We start from the raw sequence: 21,805 nt of genomic DNA on the forward strand, positions 1-21,805 counted from the left end.
TGTGTATAATTCCTTCTTGATATCTGGGATTAGCAACAATCACAGGTTTAGGATGAGAGTGCTCCGCAGCTGTCTTTCCCAAAGTATAAGTTTGACCCTAACCGGGGAATGAACGGAGATGCCTCTCGGCAGAGCATGAGGTTTTCGAAAATTACCAATTGAGGCTTTGTGTGTCAGAAAATAATCGATACGAGATGAGCTTCTGTGCTCATTGGAGAAATAGGTGTATTGAGTCTCATTCGGTTTTAGCGAACGCCATACATCTGTCTGACCCATAGCTGTGGTAAATTCTTCCATTAGTACATTTGGATGTGCCCCTGACTGCTGTGGGTGTCTGTCTATTCAGTTGTCTATGGTCATATTATAGTCCCCTACCAGGATCAGGGTGCCCATTGGAAGGTCAATTAATAGTTTGCCTAAGTCTGTCAGTGCTTCCTTGCCCAGTGCTGGCGGTAGGTGTAAGGAGATCACATTGAGCACCCGTCCCTCCCATTGGGCCTCTAAAACAACAAATCTGCCCCCGGGATCTGCCCAAGTACGCTTCACGATAAGAGCTAGGTTCTTTTTAACCAGAATCCCCGTTCCCCAAGATCCTGTGGTGTGGTCAGCATGCACTAGGAGTTTATAACCCCATCTTGTAAGGGCTTTTCTTTTATTGCCAACCATGTGTGTCTCCTGCAGTAATACCACATCATGAGCCTGTCTTTTTAGGTATTGCTGAACAATTCCCCAATGAGATTTTGTCCCCCAGCCATTTTACATACAATGGGAGTATAGAGAGTGAAGATTCCATTTTATCCCCATCATCGGATATTAGGACAGTAAGAGTACGGAGTGTCAAAATTAGCATGTGCTTAACATTTCCATCTAGCCGAACTGGTGAAGTCTGGCCCAGCTCATCCCCCCTGCAACTAAAATCAGTAATGGAACCAGAGTATGGCAGTATGCAATAACTAATCCGTGAGTTAAACATTCCTCGAAAAAGTAAACACCCACCCATTTAGCTCCCAAAGTCACCGATGATTGATCCCCAATGATGTCAGAGGCACAGACTCATGCTTGCAAAAATTCCAAAACCTTTAGCTCATCCACTCTAGTCTGGAGGACCAAAAACCACAGAGTCTATTTAAGTTTAAAAGCTTTAATAAAAATAAACACATTTATTAAAATCAAGTTTGTCATAAAAGTAAACGTTTAACTGAAAATCAAAAAGTGCTTAGTGCTGACGAATAATTGGACAAATTTCTTGTGGTCGAGCCGAGCTCTCACCTGGTTTTAACTTGATCCTGCTTGTGTTCTTAGAAGTCAAGCTTCTGTCTGTTAGGAGAAAAAGTGGTGCGTGTTAAAAATAAAAAGCAAGCATTCATCAGTTGTGCCAAAAAGTGCAGCAAGACAACAGCCTTCCCTGGAAAAAGGGACATTTTTACTTTAGAGTAGACAGTCACAAATTATTAAATTGTATTCTGTTTTTTTTCACATTTCTTTCTTCCTCCTAGATCAAATATTATATAGTAGTGAGTGGTGTATTCTAACATTATTAAATGTACTTTGTAGGTGGAACATATGGAGGCGGGGCCAGCGCGGAGGTGGTGGCATTGGACGAGGGGAACAGCTCTGGGGAGGAGGTGGTGGAAGTGCCGGACAATTCTGTGAAGGATAACAAGGTGGTGGCGGGCAGAGGTAAGCTATATATTTCTTACTTATTGAGATTGAAGACTGCAGAGTGTGCTTTCTGCACAGGTGTATTATAAATCAACCAGGTAGTAGCCTCCTCTAAATGTAGTTCGACTTAGCTGTGAAGTTTTTGGCGAGAAGAATCCCAATCAGATCTGAGATGAACTTGATGGATGGGATGAACGAAAAGCGAAAGAAGGGTGTAAGTAAGTGTGGAAGGACGAGAAATGTAATGATGACTGGCAAAGAAGAATGATATGTGTTTGCTTGGTCCCCGAGGTGGCTGGGAAGGAAAGAATATGGTATGGCGCATGGATGGGTGAATGATGAAGCAAGGATGGGTGGAAGGAGAACAGCCTGGGTGGGTGAAACAGAAACTGTATGTGTGCATATACTTTGAATGGATGGATGCCTGGATCATGGTACTATCTGACTCTTAGATAGCATATGTGTATCTAGAGAGAGTAGACGGTCACTGGATGAACTAAGTGTTACTTTGAAGAGCATGTAACACCGCACCCGCACGTCCGTTCCAGTGTAGGAAAGGCAAGGAAAAGAAGTTGTAATTTTGTCCAAATACTACCATGAATAATAGCAGTAGTTTGTATTGCAACTGCAAGCACAGCAGATATCCGGTTATTACGGTGGACACTTCCTACCTCTCTTAATAACTTTAGTTTAGTAGTAGTACGTCATTCATGTGTGGGTGTATCACTGTTCACTCAATAATAAGCAAAGCACCTAAAGTCATCCCATATGTCATCAAATACATCCCATGTGAAGTGATAGATAATCAGATTATTTAGCTTCTTCATTTTCCTTTTCTAATACTCATTTGCACTATAGGGGGAAAGCTAAATTAATTAAGCAGTAGCCCTTTTAACAGAGTATTCTCAGTGCCACCCGTAATAGAAAAGTAAGAGCTTCACCACCTGCATGTACTGGACCGGTACAGTAACGCAAGTCTGTCTAACTCATCATGGTGTGCATCTGTTTTTCTCGGGTGCAAGTTCACTGCGCTGGCATTATGCCGGCTTGCATAAGATAACGTACCAATTTTCCTAAACAAGAGAGAAGAAGAAGAATAAGACTGGTGTACTGTCATAGTCGACTGTAATGGAAGTCCATAGTGCTCGTAGAATTTGTTCCTTAAACTCACACTAATGTTAGAGGAAGGATGAAGAAGTCGGAGGTTACATAGATACTGTCCTCAATAGTTATGTACTGTGCTTTCAATTTGCTACTTGTACTGTGACACAACTTTCTGCTCAATCATTTTGTGTTAATCTTAAGGAGCATTGGTTACAGACTATGTATTTCTTTCTTCATATAGTTGCTCCTTCCAAATCCAACAGACCATCAAGGAGAAGGGAGCTGGCTCGAATGGCCCGGCAACGGAGGCTGGATGCCACTGTCGCTGAATATCGGCGTCTGGTGGCCCTGGAGGAGGAGGAGACGCAGTCTACCGGTACTACAACAACATCCACTGGGACAGCTGCATCCTCCTCCGTGGCCCCACGGGCTGCCAGCCAGCGCAGTGCTCCAGCGGTACGGAGCCGGGCTACCAAAGCCAAACGCCACCGCCGAGCAGCAAAGACAGCAGCTGCCCCCCACAGGATTTGCAAGGCACGCCGGCACGCTTATGCCTCAGAGTGTCCTACCTGGAGCAGGAGGTCCTAAGCTATAAGAACTTGGTGGAGGGCCTCCGCTTCGACCATGCCACCCTCCAAAAGGAGCATGATGCCCTGGCCGCTAAAGTCAACAGCACCCTGCCGTAGTGTCCCTTGCCCCTTTTTTAGAGACTTTTGGGGGGTGGGAATTGCGAGTTGGGTTTTTTTGGGACTTTTAAAGGACAATCGTTGGGGTTAGGGAGGGTCTTGCGGGAGATTATTTTGTTAGGGCTATAAAAATATACTTTTTGAAACTTTATCTGAGCATACCTGTTTTTTACTGCTTTTGAGTCTGGTGGCTGGGGGTTTAACAGTAAGTTTGTTTTTCTGAATAGTCCTAGGACTTTAGTAGTACTACCGTCAATCTCTCGTCTCTCCTAATACTCCATTATACTACCTCCAACCAAACGCTTATCTTACCTGTAATTTGTGTTTGAAAGTAGGGCTAGGCCCAGGGCTGGCTCCACAGGAAATGGCGATTAAGGTTGGCAATCCAGGGCGGATGAAATTTCCTCCTCATTGCGGTGGTACTAGTGGTGTGGCACAGTGGCAGTTGCATGCCTATGGAAAAAAAGAAAATGAAACCTGGTTTGTCCTTACTGTAGCATTACAACTGTACAATAGAGAATATAGCAGGTGACAGTACACTAGAACAGTGCCACAATGTAGCCTAACAAATGGTAAAGTATTGATAGTATAACTTGTACTTGTGTTGGATGTTTGACATTGGCTACTACTACAAGAAATAGTACTGAAGCTGAGTAAGTCTAGAATATATCCTCGGATTCCTTCACCAGCCTGTTGCTATGACCTTATCCTCCCCAGCAAGTGTGTGGAATTATTGATGTCATTTAGTCACACATCAAGCAAAACCACACAGCCCGGGGGAAGAGGGTTAGGGTTTTTAAAATGGTTGGGAATGGGGGTTTCTTTTTGGGTAGGTTTTGTTGAGAGAAAAAAAAAGCACAGCATGGACAAACAATAATTGAACATAAAGAAATTTTTGGGTACAAAGCTAACCATAAATCTTTTACGTGACATAAAGTAAGTGCATGCACTACTAAATGCGTTGTTACTGAAAAGTAAGTAGTACTTTCGACAACCGTGAATGACAGAATGCGACAGTACAGGGCTACATTAAATTAGGTCTAAAAAATAGCCGAAGTAAAACCTATAGAATGGCTGTAGGGATAAATTTAGAAGCAGAGAGAGATCCAAGAAATGCAGTCACACTCATAGAAAAAAAACAATGGATACTGTATCTGTATGTTGTTGTAGTTGTCCTCCTGTTGAATTTGGTAAGTAAGTTGCATGCAGCGAACAATTCCTCTTATTAGCGGCACTCCTCCATTCCAGCTGACGCTTCGTCCATCAATGTTGGTGACCAGAAGACACCCTGTCCACTGCCTGCCTGGCGGATGCTGAATTGCGGCTCGCTAATGTGAAGCCTGACTCCATCCTTTTTTACCCATTGCACAGACTGAAACTTGGCCTGTAATCATTGAACGAAAAACAGCACTGATAAATAAATATAAGGTATGTACGCTGTGTAGTGCAAAACGTCACACTTTGATTTTCCTAATAGACAGTACAAATTTTTGAAAGTGCGTACTCTGTCTGAGTCACATTTTGAAGGATAAATAAGTATGGGCAAATTAATTTAGCGGATCTTTACCCTCAAGCTAGGTGTACTGTAAACAGTGTTTTAGAACAAAATTAGACCTTCCCAGCAGTGCTCCCACCCAGACCCTTACTAAAGCCAGTCACCAAAATGTAGAAGACCCCCAATCAGATCTCAAAAAACGAGGCCTAGCAGAAAACTGGTGACAAAACGTACTTCGAAAGTAAAAGTAGGCCCAAATACAACCTTACCCACCGTGGATTGTATTCAAACCACTTGCAAGCAAGCAAAAGTATCCATAGCCAGCATCGCTCCAAGACTCGAAAACCCCCCCACCCAAACACATGCAATAGAAATACCGCTAACCCTAACGAGCCCTAAGTTAAGAATAGTGGCAAAGGCTTTCTTTAACTATGCCAAATCCCCCCTTTCCCACCATGGATTTTCTTCAAATGACTTGCAACCAAAATTACACATTCTCACGAGTGCTCTAAGACCCCAGAACTCAGTTGCAAAAATCTAGAACACCCCGAAACACACCTTAACGAACCCTAAGTTACAAAAAGTGCCAAAAGGCTTTTCCTTATGGATTTTGTCCCAACCACTTCTATCCGGTATTAGACCTTCCCAGGAATGCCCCAAGACCCGCCAACCCACCCTCCAAAAAGCACAACACCCCCAAACAGCCAAAAAGGAAAATCTCATACTTACAATATTTCTCGGCCTTCGGTCTAAACGCGCTGTGCAGCTAAGCCATAACTCCAGTTTTCCACCACGGATTTCCTGAAAAGCAAATGCAATCAAGATTAGACTGTCTCAGCAGTGCTCCCAGACCCCAAAACTCACCCACAAACACCCAGAACTCCCCCAAAGAGCACCTCAAAGGCAAGCAAGTCAGCAAAAACACAAAAAAAATTCCACCTCCGATTTGGTCCAAACCATTTTATCCGGTATTAGAGCTTCCCAGCAATGGCCCCAGAGCCGTCAACCCAGGAGAAAACTAGTAGAAGACCCCCCAAACAGCCAAAAAGCAAAAGTACAAAAATGGGGACTTAGTCATTTTTTTGCCAATTTCCCAAATCACTCCGCGCGCGCTCTGCAGCTAAGCCCTAACTCCCCTCTGCCACCATGGATTTGCTTCAAACCTCTTGCAAACTAAAGTATCCATAGCCAGCAGTGCTCCCAGACCCCGAAACCCACCCACAAACACCAGGAAGCCCCTCAAACAGACCCCCGAAAACGCTGCATTGAGTAAAATGTCAGAAATAGCAACAAAAAAAAACAGCGTGGATTTTGTCCCAACCACTTCTATCCGGTATTAGACCTTCCCAGGAATGCCCCAAGACCCGCCAACCCACCCGCCAAAAAGCACAACACCCCCAAACAGCCAAAAAGGAAAATCTCATACTTACAATATTTCTCTGCCTTCGGTCCAAACGCGCTGTGCAGCTAGGCCATAACTCCAGTTTTCCACCACGGATTTCCTGAAAAGCAAATGCAATCAAGATTAGACTGTCCCAGAAGTGCTCCCAGGCCCCAAAACTCACCCACAAACACCCGGAACTCCGCCAAAGAGCACCTCAAAGGCAAGCAAGTCAGCAAAAACACAAAAAAAATTCCGCCTCCGATTTGGTCCAAACCACTTTTATCCGGTATTAGAGCTTCCCAGCAATGGCCCCAGAGCCGTCAACTCACCCGCAAAGAAGTAGAACACCCCCACAAGTGCTGAGTCTTTCTTCATTGGGCTTAATCCAGCCCTCTGCTTTGATGGAAATAGGAGGATAGAGGAGCATGTTCTTCTGAACTTGTGAACCTGAGGAATGCAGACTGCGGCACCTTCAAATCAATAAGCAAACAAGTGAAGACAGTTCTGCTGATAGGCTTCTTTTTGTGATTAGGTGATTAAAGTTTGAATTATATTAACTGTGCACAACAAAGAAAGACAGACACACAGGAATAAAAGTGAATAAGGACGAAAAAGAAAGTTATTGATTCATTGTCTCATTTTCAGGGCTCGGTGTCAGGGTTATGTTATGTTATGTTATGTTATATTGGCTTTTGTATAGCGCGCGGCTACTCGAAAAGAGTGTCCCGGCACTATTAATAAGGAGGCTACAGTGTAATAACATAACACAATTAAAAGAAAAGTATCAGAAACAGAGAAGACACATCAGGCAAAAAGGCCTACTGGGTAAACAACCAGGTTTTGAGGCCTTTTCTAAACGCCAGTAGGCTGGTGGCTCCCCTAAGTGTAAGCGGCAGAGAGTTCCACAACTGTGGCGCCAGAAGTCCAAAGGAGCGCCCTCCCAGGCGCGCTCTCTTCACTCGTGGAACAGTCGCCAGGAACAGGGATTCTGACCTCAGAGAATGAGCCGGACGATAGAAGGCAAGTCTCTTTTGGAGGTACTTTGCTCCCATCGCATGGAGGGCCTTGTAGGTCAGGGTCAAAGCCTTAAAGGCAATCCGCTTGCGGATTGGGAGCCAGTGCAAAGTCTGCAACAAACCCGCAGCGCTAGCACGTCTATTCAAGCCAAAGATAGCTCTCGCTGCAGCATTCTGCACAACTTGGAGCCGCTGTAGCAGGTACTCTGGCAGGCCCAGGTACAGAACGTTTGAATAATCTAGCCTAGAGCCTATCAGGGCCTGCACAGTCAGCTTCCTGTGCTCCTCCGACAAGAGGGGAAGAAACCTCCACAGAATCCTAAGGAGGCCGAAGCAGATGCCCGACACCCCCAGGATCTGGGACTTCATCGTCAACCCCTTCTCCATCTTGACCCCCAGGTTCTTAGCAATTTGGGATGAACAAGTCGGGGGAACATATTAATAGGCCACCAAGCCTGCCAGTCTGGCTCCGTGTCACACACAAAGAAGAGTACCTCGGACTTATCGGAATTGCACTTGAGGGTCCAGGAATAAGTATAGGACTTCGTCATCATACTCTGCGAATTCAGGCAGGGTGAGCTCAGTGTCACCTAACAGAGAAGAAATTCCCTCATCTACGTTGCTGTCCACCTCGTCTTCATCCGGCGTGCTTTCTCATACTTTGTAATCTGGTGGTATGAGGTGCTGATTTATCTTGATCATTGTTAACCTCTCCACATTTTTGGGTGAGAGGCGGCTCCGTTTGGGAGTTACAATGCCACCAGCAGCACTGAAAACACGTTCAGAAGACACGCTTGCGAGTGGGCAAGACAAGTAGTTTAAAGCCAGGTTGGAGAGCTGTGGCCACAATTCTTTTTTCCCATGCCAATACGCCAATGGGTCAGCATTAACATAGACCTCTGTTGAGTCATTCAGATAGTCCTGCACCATCCACTCAAGGTCCTCCTCCAAGGTTCCTCCACTTTGCTTAGCTGTTGCTGTGACCTTTTGAGAACCAAACCCAAGCCAAGTTAGCCAATCCTCTTCTGCATCCAATGTTACTGTTGTGTCTGGTGCAGATGATCCCGTTGCCGGTGTCTGTAACGGCTGAGAGGTCACTTGTGCCACAGCCACAGGTACAGAAGTGGATTGTTTTGACTGGGGATGGCCTGCTGATGCTGATGTACTGCCTTTTCCTTCAATGAGCTGCCGTTCTCTTTCTAGCCTCTTGGCTGACAAGACTAGCCAACGTTTGTACTTTGTAACATCTTCATCAGCAAAAGGAAAGAATGCTCGGCCTGCCAGCGCCTTTTTGTACCGTGTATCCAGAATAGTAGCACAAATGTAATGCTGTTCTGAGTGGATCATTTTAAGACGTTCATCACCTTGTAGGCTCTCTAATAATTTCTCCGACAAAACAAAAGGGTCTTGGTTTTTTTCATTTTTTTGAAACACAGAAGACACCGCCTTCAGTTGGTGCTCCAGCATGTACAACAATGGGATAGCTTTTCCCAAATTACAGTCCTCCTTGCTGACTGCACGCATGAAGACCTCAAAAAGACGAAGCATGTGTGTCAGGCTTTTAACTTTTTCCCATTGTACCGCATCCATCCCCAGGTCCTTGTGAGCTGTACCCTGTTTTAAGAAATAGTGATCGAGTACTGTATACTGCTCATACAGACGCTCAAGCATGTAGAAGGTTGAGTTCCAACGTGTTGCCACCTCCTGGATGAGTGCTTTCACTGGCATTCGACGTTTATGTAGCAGGCTCCTCAGATGGTTCCGGGCCTTAAAAGAATGGCTGAAATGGTTTCACATTTTTCGGCAGGTGTCCACTACCTCGTACGCTGGACTGTCTTTATCACTCAAGAATTTTTTAACAACCAGGTTCATACAGTGCGCCAAACACGGCACTCTGAAATAGTGACCTAGCTCCATGGCCTTAACTACATTAGCGCCATTATCCGTGGAAACATAACCAATCTGGCATTTTTTTGGGGACAGCCAGTCAAGGACCTTTGTGTTAAACTCATCCAAAATGTTTTGTGCTGTGTGACGTTTCTCAAACCAAACATGGCTAGTGTTGCATGTTTCTGCGCAGCTTTAAAAACTTGGTCCGGGTCAACACCTGCATTTAGCTTTGCTTTAACCCCTGAAAAAGAGACCCAGTGTGCAGTGATGCACATGTAATCAGCGCCTGAGCCACTGGTCCACATGTCCGTTGTCAGATGTATAGTGTGAACAGCACTCTTCTGCAAAGCTGCCCCAAACACCTCCAGCACATCTTCATGTAGTGCTGGAACCGCAACTCTGGCAAAATGTTACCGGCTAGGAACCTTCCATTTAGGGCAGAGTGCTGCCACTAATTCTAGAAAACCAACCCCTTCTACAAAAGAAAAAGGGAGAAGGTCCAGAGCTAGCATTTTAGCCAGCTTAGTGTTATACAGACTCGTCAGTGGGTGGTTGCGTTCATATTGCGCTTCTGTAAACAACATCTTTTTAATGTTGCCCTGGACCAAGCATTTACGGGATGATGATGATGATATCTTCGACCCAGTTACGCTCGCTGATGAACTTTTGCGCATTAGTGTCTCACTCTCTCCCACACTCTTAGTGTGACTCACATGGGGTGTGCTGCTGACAGGGGTACTGGGTGTAAGTGAAGTGTTTGACACGTCTTCTTCCTCCTCTTCATCATCAGATGAAACATCAACGTTTTCATTACGTGCAATTCGGGCTTCCTTGATCGCCTGTAGGTGCGCAAACCATTGGACAGCGTGCTGTCTCTTAAGATGACCTCTCTGGCCTCCGGTACCATAGTTGGTACCAACCTTACCACGACTAACGGCAAGTTTACAAATGCTGCAAATGGCTATGTTTTCCCTTCTTGGTCAATCACTAAAGAAGTCCCAAGCTGGGGACTTGAATTGTCTGTGGGGGCTGGAGGAGGCGGCGATACTGGTGGTGGGGGTCATGCCAGATGAAATGGAGGATGTGGATTGTCAAACTTTAGTACGTTGTGCACTTTCACCACCACTAATTGAGGTCGAGGTGGATGGAGGTCCCTTCTGGCGAGCAAGAAATATGGAAGCGGTACGTGTTGGTGTACTAGTTAACTCCAATGATTGTTGTGTTTCCATTGCCTCCTCGTCGACATCATCATCACGCTCAGCAGCTTCTCGGGCTAGGGTCAAAATGTCTGTTTGCTGCATGCCCGCTGGGGCTGCAGTGACCTTTATGATGACTGGCTCGTCGTCGTGAGAGCCTTCATCAGCAGCAGTATCCGCCACTTCTTGTTGAGCCTCATCACACTCCATAACTATGAGTTTTTCAAAGACCTTCCTTTTACGCTTAAGTACCTTTGTCAGATCATGGTGTGCCTCACTCTCAGACGGCAGTGGTGCTGGTTCCCAATTGGGATCCGTATCATCAGAAGGAGGTGGGCTTGAAGAAGATGTAGACACCAACCTTGATCTTTTCCTTGCTAGGGATGTGGAAGACAATGAATGATCATTAGGAGGAGTGGCTTCCTCAAATGATACCTCGGCTTGATTGTCGATTTCCTGATGTGCCCCTACTTCGGGAGGAACAACTATTGTTGGCACTTGTGACCCTCCATTCACCTCTGCTTGCGCATCTCCTTGCGCTGCCTCTCCTTCCACATGTACTTGGGCTTGTACTTGCACATGTGGTTGTTGTTGCGGCTGTGGTTGTTCAACACTCGTCAGATGAGTTACAACAACCTCTGTTGATTCAGGGACATTGCTGCTACTTTCTTGCGATGAGCCAACATCACTGGTCGATGGTGATTGAACAACTAGACTCAGTGCCTCTGCAGCACTCAAGGGCTTGGACTTAAGTTGGCGTGGTGGTGGTGGTGGCACTGAGCCCAATGGAGCGGGGATGCTGCTCCCAGCTGGGTCCCCAACAGATCCCGCTGCTGCTGCAGGCGTACTTTTTTTTTTACTCCCAAAAAACGTGGCGGGCGGCACACCAGTCTCCTTGGTTGCTTGCTTCTTCTGCTCCTTACTGGCAACTTTCTTGCTAGAGGAGCTACGGGGAACTTTTTTTGGGGCCATCTTCTTCAGAGCAGGTCAGAACAGCAGGCCGCAGTTGCACGAGTTGCAGAGTTGTCTGTGGCCAGACGTGACGTCGCATGACTTTATGCTGCACACACACACCGCTGCAGGACTTTTTCTTGGCACTGGTGGTTCTCTTGAGTCTTGGGCACCTAAAAGCAATAGAAGACAAAGGAACATCAGTTCAGTTATACACCCCAAAAAAATCGAAAAAACACAGAAAAATCAGCACAATCCCATGCCCTCCATGATGTTTAAATTCAAGACACCCCACAGAAAGACTAGGCACATGCACCACTCACTACCCCTGGTGAAAAGGCCACAACAACAGCCCAAAAAAACGAAAATCACAGAAAAATCAGCACAATACCAAGCCCTCCATGATGTTTAAATTCAAGACACCACACAGAAAGACTAGGGACATGCACCACTCACTAGCCCTGGTGAAAAGGCCACAACAACAGCCCAAAAAAATGAAAATCACAGAAAAATCAGCACAATCCCAAGCCCTCCATGATGTTTAAATTCAAGACACCCCACAGAAAGACTAGGCCTATGCACCACTCAGTACCCATGGGCATAAAGGTTGAAAGCTAGGCAAAATGGTTGCAGACCTAACAACACTGCCTGCATTCAAAATGGCCCCCTCCCTCCCAGCACCTGGCCAGGGCCTGTAGCAGCACTCAAAATGGCCCCCAGCCACATGGCCTGTCCCCATGAACACCCCAAAAAATCGAAAAACACAGAAAAATCAGCACAATCCCATGCCATCCAGGCCCTCCATGATGTTTAAATTCAAGACACCTCACAGAAAGACTAGGCACTTGCACCACTCACTAGCCCTGGTGAAAAGGCCACGACAACAGCCCAAAAAAACGAAAATCACAGAAAAATCAGCACAATCCCAAGCCCTCCATGATGTTTAAATTCAAGACACCCCACACAAAGACGAGGCCTATGCACCACTCAGTACCCCTGGGCATAAAGGTTGAAAGCTAGGCAAAATGGTTGCACACCCAACAACACTGCCTGCATTCAAAATGGCCCCCTCCCTCCCAGCACATGGTCAGGGCCTGTAGCAGCACTCAAAATGGCCCCCAGCCACATGGCCTGTCCCCATGAACACCCCAAAAAATCGAAAAACACAGAAAAATCAGCACAATCCCATGCCATCCAGGCCCTCCATGATGTTTAAATTCAAGACATCCCACAGGAAGACTAGGCACATGCACCACTCACTAGCCCTGGTGAAAAGGCCACAACAATAGCCCAAAAAAACGAAAATCACAGAAAAATCAGCACAATCCCAAGCCATCCAGGCCCTCGATGATGTTTTTATTAAAGAGACCCCACAGAAAGACTCAGTACACCCACCACTGAGTACCCCTGGGCAAAAGGCCCCAACAACAGCCCAAAAATCGAAAATTACAAAATTGTAGTTGCAGCAACTGCAATGCCCCAAACAAACTTACTTGTGAAATTTCTAATCCAAAAGTGATCCAAAGAAAGTCAAAAAGGCCTCAAATCCAAATATCCAGCAGCATCCACAAAAAGTAATCCTTCCAGCTCCAGATCCAAATGAAAAGTGACCAGGAGATGGACAAAGCACTGGGTGGAGCCTGCTGGACAGGAACAGGAAGTTGGAGCCTGTAGGGCACTTCCTTCCTTCCACCCCCCCACCCCAAAATGGACTCCTTGCAAAAAAAGTGCAGGCAAATGTCAACCTGAGGAGTTATTCAGGTAAAAATCATCATTTTCAGAAGGTTTATGCTGCTTGCTGGTGGATTTCTTGTGCAGAATTGCAAATTTTGTATGTTCGTGAGTGCGAGATTGTTGCTGCCCGCCGCATGTACGGGTTCGCTATTGCGAACTCTCGCGATACGTGATCACGGCGTACTCGCGTTGACAAACTCTCGCTATGCAAGGTGGCGAGCGCGATGCCGTAATCGCGGTCGCCAAACTCCTGCGGGATCTCGCAGCAAGATCCAAAATGGCGCAGCGCTGGCAAAATATTGAGAAAAACAACTCGGCAAACGCTGAATGACGGTAAGTGAACGCCGCGCGCCGCAAAATTGTATCACCAAGAAAAAAAAAATCCGCTGCGTGCGAATTTGCGGATTTTCGGTAAATTCGCGAGCGTTTGCGGATTGCGAATTTACCGAAAATCCGCAAAATCCGCGAACGAAACGGATTTTCCGCCCACCCTTAATTAATTTGTGATTATTAACATTGTGTACTGTTTTTAAGTTCAGAAAAATTTTATTGAAAGAATATGACATAAGCTTACAAAGTAAGACAAAGACAATAACAAGCAAAAGTATACATCAAGATAATTAAAGGTATTAATATAAGCTACAAAAAGAAACATCAAAAATTGAGAGTAAATATAATCAAATTGGCAACTGGTATGATATAAGGTATTAAAAGATATACTAAATATACATTGTAATTACAAGAAAAGCGAAAATAATATTAATGTGTTTAACAAAATACAGGAAGTCATGGAGGTTTAGCAACTTTTTGTTGTAACGGGGACAAAGGCAGAGAACTCTGAGCACTTAAATCAAAAAATAGTGTAACTGGACTCCACAATTCTTTTCGCTTGGCAGCTAAAGCCAAGGGGTAGACAAAAGTTGTATCTAACCTGTGTTTATAGCAAACACCATACCACCAAGCCTGATAAGATATTTTGGTAAAATCCTTCCAATTTTTAGTTATTTACTGGAAAGTTACTGCCAACAATAAGTCAATTATTCTAACCCTGAAAGTGCAATGATCCCAAATGGAGGAAACACTCCCTAAGAAAATGTGAGATAAAGAGAAGGAGTGATTAGAGGAAAAATTCTTGTTAATTTGAGACCAAACTTGCCGCCAAAAATTATGAACATGGGGACAACTGAAAAGCATGTGGAAAAGGTCTGCACATGGTAAGGAGCAGGACCAACACTTATCAGAAGCATCTGGGTATTGTTTACTAAGAACTTGTGTGGAAAATAATAAACGATTATAAATAAATAATAGTATTTGAGTTGTATTAGCAGCTCTGGAAGATCTACAAATCTTCAGCCATAATTTGTCCCATAGCTCAATATGCCAAGAGACTTCTAGGTCTTTTTCCCATGTTTCTTCAGTTGTGGTTTTCGTGCGAGGTGAAGACTGAGTTTGAAGAAAAGCATTGATTGTTGAAGCTTTAGGTTGTTTTAGAAGTAAAGAACTCAGTGAAGACATATCGGAGGATGCGTGATTTGATGGAGGAGGTGCAGCAAGTGAAGCATCGTAAGCAAGTTGTAATGTGTGTGACAATAACAAATATTTAACTCGAAAAGCGGGAGGTAGATTGAAAGAAGTAGCAGCTAATGCAAATGGGATGATCTGATTTTGGTGAAACAATTGATGCACCCAGATAAGGCCACGTGATCTCCAGGATTTCCCAAAAATCGGCTTATTGTTATTTAATATAGATGTATTGTGCCAAATATGTTGATCAATAAAGGACGAAACGGGAAAGGAAGGAAGGATTTTCGAGGTATACTTAAGAATAGGAGTAGATAAAGACTGAGGTTTACGAGAAAACATAAGATATTCTTTGAAAGAAAAGGGAGATATAAAAGACTTTTCTAAGGCCAACCAGAGAGGAGTGGATGATGCGGAATCCATAATCCAGTTCGACACTTGATTCAATAAAAAGGATTTATGATATAAGGAAAAATTCGGAAAGTTTACCCCACCCTCTCTTTTAGAAATCATTAATTTGGACAAAGACATGCAAGACTTTTTGTGTCCCCACAAAAAGGAAGATAATATAGAGTTAATTTTCTTGAAACATTTCAAAGGGATAGAAAACGGTATGTTAGATATTGTAAATAGGACAATGGGAGAGAGCATCATCTTGATTGTATCAATTCTCCCCCACCACGATAGAAATAGAAGATGCATTTGCTAGTGAGAGTAGTCAATTTTGGTAAACAATCATCCCTACACCTAGTAACTGTGCCCGAAAGAGAAGAAGTAAAATGGAGACCTAAATATTTAATAGAGTTAGGGCTCCAAGTAAAACCCTAAGCAGAGAAATCGTCCTTGAGAGTGAGTTTAGTAAGTGGCAAAATTTCACATTTATCCTTATTTAATTTGTAGCCAGATACTTGTGTAAATGAGTTAACTTCATCCAAAAAAGCAGGGAGGGATGTGTCTGGTTGGGAGAGAAATAATAATACATTGTCAGCATATGCTGCCATCTTAATATCAGAGTCGTGGAAATTAAAACCATGTATATTAGCATTCTGACGAATTCTCAAAAGGAAAGGTTCTAAAGCAAGATTAAACAAAAAAGGTGACAGTGGGCATCCCTGCCTAACCCCTCTATTAAGAGAAAAGTAAGAAGATAAGGTACCGTTTGCCAAAATTGCTGCTCTAGGGCGGGAATATATGAACAAAATCAGGTTGGAAATCTTTGGACCAAAACCAAACCACTTCAGGGTACTAAACAGATATGGCCATTCAACTCGATCAAAAGCTTTCTCTGCATCTAGGGCTATAGCTGCAAGGGGATGAGAGCTATGCGAGGTCTTAGAGAGAATGTCAAAAACACTCTAGTATTATCCGTCAGCAGTCTACCTTTAACAAAACCCAATTGCTCTTTCCCTTAAAGCTCGGGTAAAAAAGATTCTAAACGCAATTCTAAAGCCTTTGAAAAATTTTTATAGGTGATATTTACTAAAGAAATAGGGCGATAGTTTTTACAATGTTGTGGATCTTTACCTGGTTTCGGGATGATGCAAATAAGGGCATCAGAGAAAGAGACAGAAGCGGAACCAGTTTGAAGGAAAGTGGAGAGAAGAGTATGTAATTTGGGAATAAGTAGTTTTTAGAAACAGGAGAAGAATTCAACAGTGAAACCGTCGGGACCTGGAGAGTTACCATGTTTGAAAGAGTTAAGAGCTTGAAGGAGATCTTTTTGCGTAAGGTCCGATTCTAAAGAGGAAAGGTCCGGAAGAGTGTCGAAAGGAGAGGAAATTTTGGACAAAAATTGGGAAATGTCTTGTTCAGAAGAATATTGATTCAGACGAATACAATGTTTCATAAAAATGCAAAAACTCCTGTAGGATATCTTCACTTTTGTGTTTTAGTGACCCATTACAACTATAGATAGTTTCAATATTGACCTTGGTCTGCTTTACTTTTAGATAGTTGGCCAGCAATTTCCCAGCCTTATTCTGTCCACCATAAAACTTGGACCTAGATTTTAAGAGGAAATTGGAGGCATTGTACGTGGAATCTTTATTAAATTGAATTTTGATGGCAATAAGATCATTTAAACAATCATTTGATTTGGAAGGGTAATATAAGTGCTCTAATTTTTTAATTTTAGAATGGAGGTTATTGGTGGCTTGTTGGGCTTTCTTCTGTTTGCGAGAAACATAGCAAATGATGAAGTCTTGAGCTGATGCTTTGAAAGCGTCCCAAACTACAGGGAATGGAACTTCATCCGTGTGATTGAACAAAAAATATTCATGAAAAAAGGATTTGAAAGAAGAAACAAACTGTGCATCGAGAAGGAGAGCATTATTGAAACACCATTTTTTAATAGAAGTAGGTTTTTGTAATACATCTAAAACAATGGAGACTGGGCCATGATCAGAAATTAAGATGGAGCCAATGTCAGAAGAAATAAGGGATTGGGTAAGTTGATGAGAGATAAAAAAATAATCCAAGCGTGATTGAGTTTGATGAGGGGGTGAAAAGAAGGAGTATTCTCGCAAAGTGGGATTGCAGAGTCTCCATGCGTCAGTAAGTTTGTATTGTGTAATGAGTTGTGTAAAAGATTTTTGTGACTTATGAGGAATGTATGCACTAACTGAGTGTCTATCCAAAAATGGGTCAAAGACTTCATTGCAGTCACCCACAAGAATGAAATTATCAACATAGTATTGAGTGATCAACGTTGCGAGGGAGGTCCAAAAAGTGGCGTCGCCACTCGTAGGAGCATAAACATTTAAAATAGAAAAAAGGACGTTATCTAGAGTGAGATTCACTAGCACTCATTTACCTTAAGTGTCTGCAGAATGCGTTACTGCTTCAATTGGAAGAGATTTTCGAAACAAAATCAAGACTCCATTACGCTTACCATCACCTGGGGAAAAATAAACTTCACCTACCCAACCCCTCTTCAATTTAGCATATTCATCAGCCGACAAATGTGATTCCTGTATACAGGCTATATCTGCGTTGAGCTTGGCCAGGTGGGATAATACTCTCTTGCCCAGATGCATCAAAGAAAATTGCATTCGCAAACGGTGCGATTCGCTATATACGGCCGTTTGCGAATGCAATGCATGTTTTTGGAATGCATCATTTTCTGCCAGTTTTTCGCATATTTTGGAATCGCTATTTCATTTGCGATTCTCTAAAAAAATCGCTAAAATTGCGATTCCTTGTAAAATTGCGAAAAAATGTAATGCATCAAAATTTGCAATTAGCGATTTTGTCAAAAATCGCTATTAGGAATTCCAAAAATTAGAAGAACTTGAACCTGGTGCTAATTTCAGTAAGTGGCATAACTGGATCAGTCAATCACCTGTACAGCATATAAGGACCTCTCAGACCCTGACCCAGCCTTTCAAGATGGCTGCACTTTACTTTTTGGCACGCAGGCAGAGGCTGAGAGCAGCTGCAGGTTGGAGGAGAAGGCTCATAGAGGAGAGAATCTTCAGAGTGCGCATAACCTTATTGGGGCAGACTGAGGCAGAGATATTTAAGAAATATAGGCTGAATGCCACTTTAATATTAGATTTAATCCAGGAATTGGACCCAATCCTGCAGAGGCAAACACGCAGGACACAAGCCATACCTACCCATGTGCAGGTATTGTGTTCATTGCACCTCCTTGCATCTGGGTCATTTCAGGGGGTAGTGGCCATTGCTGGTGGTGTGCCCCAGAGTTCCCTTTCCAGATTTTTTAATGCCTTTTTAAATGCCATGTTACAAAGAATACGGTTTCATATCCAATTCCCAAGCACACAACAGGATTTAATGAAGACCAAACTGGATTTCTACAACATGGCTCAATTTCCTCATGTAATTGGCTGTATAGATGGTACACATGTCCCCATCTGTCCTCCCTCAGAAAATGAATATATTAATCGCAATAGGAAATGCTTCCATTCACTTAATATTCAAGCTGTCTGTAATGCAAAAACCATAATTACAGACCTAGTTGCTAGTCACCCAAGAAGTGCCCATGACTCCTTCATATTTAGACATAGTGCCATTCATGCTAGACTGCTTGCTGGCGGATTTGGAGATGGATACCTACTAGGTAAATGTTTCATTCAACTCTACAAACTTATATTTGAACTGCACACATGTATGCTTACATTACATTTACATTGCTTTCCATTTCAGGAGATAGTGCCTATGCAGTGAGGTCTTACATCTTAACTCCATACCTAAACCCAACTACAAGGAAAGAGCAGCACTACAACCAGGCGCACATATCAACAAGGAATGTCATAGAGTGGACCTTTGGAGTCATGAAATCATGCTTCAGGATTCTTCATAAAACTGGAGGAGCATTGCAGTACCAACCAGACATTTGTTGTAAAATTGTCGCAGCATGTGCAATGCTACATAATCTAGCAAACTGAAAGAGGAATCGAACTTGATGAGGACGATGTTTTACCACCAAATATAATTCAGCCTCCACAACCACAACCAAGAGCACATGAACCAGAGGCAGCAGAGGGCAGAAGGAGAAGGGCAGAGATCACACAGCATTACTTCTAAATGAGGTAAGAAAAACACAGAAAAAGTATATTATTTTGAAGCATTGTGAAATTTAATTGAAAAACAAAAGGAATAGCTAGATTTTTTGAACTTAACATGTAATGAAAACTTAATTGAGGCCTTTAAAATCAGGCATGTACAAAGGAAAAGCTGTGATTGGCAAAAAAAATTAGACACAGGAATACCCTGCAAGATGCTTTGAAATGTCATTTTTTGTGGCCACGCACTCCTAATGCCTTTCCAGGACTTTTCACAGTGTGCATGTTGGCATTAGTGGCATTATTCTGCTTCCTAATAATTCTCCTGTGCCACTCAAGCTATGCTGAGATGTACCACTTTCAGCACTGTTGTTACACCGCCCCTACTTTTCCATTACATTTTCTGTGGAAGCCTTGGACTGTGTTTTGGAAGATGTCTCTAAGCTTGCCCCCACACCTTTTTGAATGTGTTTAAAAGTTTTCATCAGGAGTACCTGTGTTGATAGGGTTTGTTTGCAGAGGGCACGGGTACAATTAGTAAGGGAAGTCATCTCCCTGTTATGGGCCTGCATGTTGTTCAGGAGTTTGACCTGCCTTTTAGCACTGATCGTTTGATGTTTCTGCATCAATGTGCACATTGTCTCCAAAGAGTTTGCAATACGGTCAAGCTTCATTGCTGTTGATTCATGGCCAGTTTTCATCACATTGATCATTGTATTCATACTGCTTGCCAAAGTGCCCATTTGTTTGCTGATATGCCCCATTTTGCCTTTTATAATCCGAATGTCTTTTCCTTGCAGACGCTGCACCTTTAAAATTTTGTCCTCCACAAGATTGCCAGTGAAGCTACCATCTCCATCCTGACCACTTTCACGCACAGCACTTCGACACATTCTAAAGTGCTGCAGTCTCCTACGCCTGGTCATCGTTGTATTAGTGACTGCAGGAGTACTTTGAGGCGGGATTGGTGTTACATTAACATTCTGCTCTGTTTCGGAATCTGTCTGGAGCAGTTGTCGCACTCTCTGTCTCTCACTTGGCTGTGAATTTGCAGTAGAAGTACTGGGAGCATTTTCAATTTGATTTTCATGTGCATCTTGGTGGTGCAAATCCCTTAAGTCATGCTCAATTAGTTCTTGAAGTTGCTCTATGATTTAAAAAAATTGAAAGGCATTTGTTACTTTTGGTTTGCACTACCATTACAAAATGTATTAAAGTTTTAAAATAAATTCACGTTAAATAATGTAGTGTCATTTTTACTATTTGCTTGTAACAATGTTTTTGAATAATGCAAATGTTATCCTTTGTGTACTAAGTCTAAAGACCTACAACTACCACAATGCACTGCTTCAAGTTCTTTGACATTACTTGGAGGAAGATTGTGACTCAGTCAAATCATTTGTTATCCAAAATGTTGAACACACATCAGCACTTTCAACATAACGGACTCCATTCACACTTTTTGACCCACATACAAATCACTTACCTTCAGTAGGAGTTGGAATCTCTGATGTATCGATGTTTGTAACTCCGACTACAGCCTCCGTCAAAAGTGTGGCTTCCACCATTTCTTCCAGGGGAGTGTTTGGTGTATCCCTGGGTGTTCCGCCTCCAGTAAGCTTAGCAGATTTCATTCTCTTGGCAAGCTTCTCTTTTGCATGGCTGCGCAGGTCATACCACCTTTTTTGGAGATTATTAATATCACGATGTGCGACTCCGACTGCATTTACCTTGGATTGTATGGCAATCCATAGGTTTCTTTTCACAGCCTCAGGGACCTTAAGAGACAGCTTACCAAAAAGCTGCTCCTGTCTTGCAGTCACCTCCTCTATGAGTATTTCCAATTCTTGGTCTGAAAACTTAATTTTTCGTTTTCGAGCTGGCCCCTCTTCAACGGGATTCACATTTTCCATTTTCAAAGGCAGAAGAAAGGCACAGACTGCAACAGCAACCTCCAGGAAAAGCTCACACTCCAAACTGCCGAACCACACCTTCAAACTAGGGAGCAGCTGCGCATGATTGCTGTACTGGCTTTTAGGCAGTTGAGTCAATGAGATGCATCATGTGTGTGAAATCGCATTTTGCGATTTCGCAAAATGCGATTTCGCAATTCAGGAATCGCAAATTTAATGCGATTCTGTGGAAAATGCGAATTTTATCAAAACGCAATAAATTTGCGAAAAAAATGATGCATAGCCATTTGCAATTCCTTATTTGCGATTCCTTATTTCTCGCAAATAAGGAATCGCAAATTAAAACGTTGATGCATCTACCCATCTGGCTTTTGATTGGTGAATGTAAACCTCTAACATTCCAAGATAATATTTTCAAAGGCATAAAATAATTTTAGAAAAGCATATAAAAAAAACAGTTGAGGAACAATTATGAAGTGGAAAAGTAATCAAGGCACATAAGCATAATAAGAAAAAACACCAGAAGTGAAAGAGAAGAAATGCATTAGAAATAGCAGAGTAAAAGTCAGTTAAATAATGGATGAAAAAATTAAGAAGAGAAAAGAAAAAGTATAGGAAAGAAGTAAGCGAAACAGAAGGAAAATGAGAAAACTGGATCAATAAAGCGATAAATAGAAGAAGATGAAAAGGAAAATAAAAATAGCAAAAGAAGAGTTGAGATCCTGAG

Source organism: Lissotriton vulgaris, chromosome 4_1, assembly GCF_964263255.1.
Source record: "Lissotriton vulgaris chromosome 4_1, aLisVul1.2, whole genome shotgun sequence".
Taxonomy (NCBI): domain Eukaryota; kingdom Metazoa; phylum Chordata; class Amphibia; order Caudata; family Salamandridae; genus Lissotriton; species Lissotriton vulgaris.